Source organism: Octopus bimaculoides, chromosome 20 (genome assembly GCF_001194135.2).
Source record: "Octopus bimaculoides isolate UCB-OBI-ISO-001 chromosome 20, ASM119413v2, whole genome shotgun sequence".
Taxonomy (NCBI): Eukaryota; Metazoa; Mollusca; class Cephalopoda; order Octopoda; family Octopodidae; genus Octopus; species Octopus bimaculoides.
This window is the reverse complement of record NC_069000.1, coordinates 23320931-23321699: the sequence shown is the minus strand read 5'-3', so window position 1 is coordinate 23321699 and position 769 is coordinate 23320931.

Below are 769 nucleotides of genomic sequence, written 5' to 3'. Positions count from 1 at the left end.
TATATACGACAGGCTTCTTTCAGTTTCTGTCTACCAAATTCACTCAAAAGGCTTTGGTCGGCCTGAGGCTATAGCAGAAGACACTTGCCCAAGGTGCCACACAGTGGGACTGAACCCGGAACCATGTGATTGGTTAGCAAGCTACTTACCACACAGACACTCCTACGCCTATATATATATATATATAGTAATGCAACAATATATGATCTAATTTGTTCCTGGAGACTGCTCATAAAACAAAAACTTGTAATGGGCCTCTTTCAGTTTCTGTCTGCCAAATTCACTCACAAGGTTTCAGATGGCCTAAGGCTAAAGTAGAAGACACTTGCCCAGTGTGATTGAATAAGCTTCTTCTCACAGAGTCACACCTGGTTTTTGTAGAAATAACTGCTGATCCTCTACAAAGCTTAAATAAAACTCATATAAATGTTGTCGCCATTTCTGAGATGATTCTACAGCTTCACATACAAATAGATATTTTGAGTCGCTTCCAAATACACTACGATCACTATTGACTTACTGATGCATCGTTTCTACAATACTACTACTACGACTACTACTACTGCTACTACTACTGCTGCTATTGCTACTACTACTGCTGCTTCCACCATGAAACCACCGCTACCATCATGACAACCACCACAACACTTCAACCTGCCACACCACCACTACCGCCACAACTATCACCACCACCACCACCACAACCACAACCATCACTACCGCCACATCACCACCATCACCATCACCACCACCACCACCACCACCACCA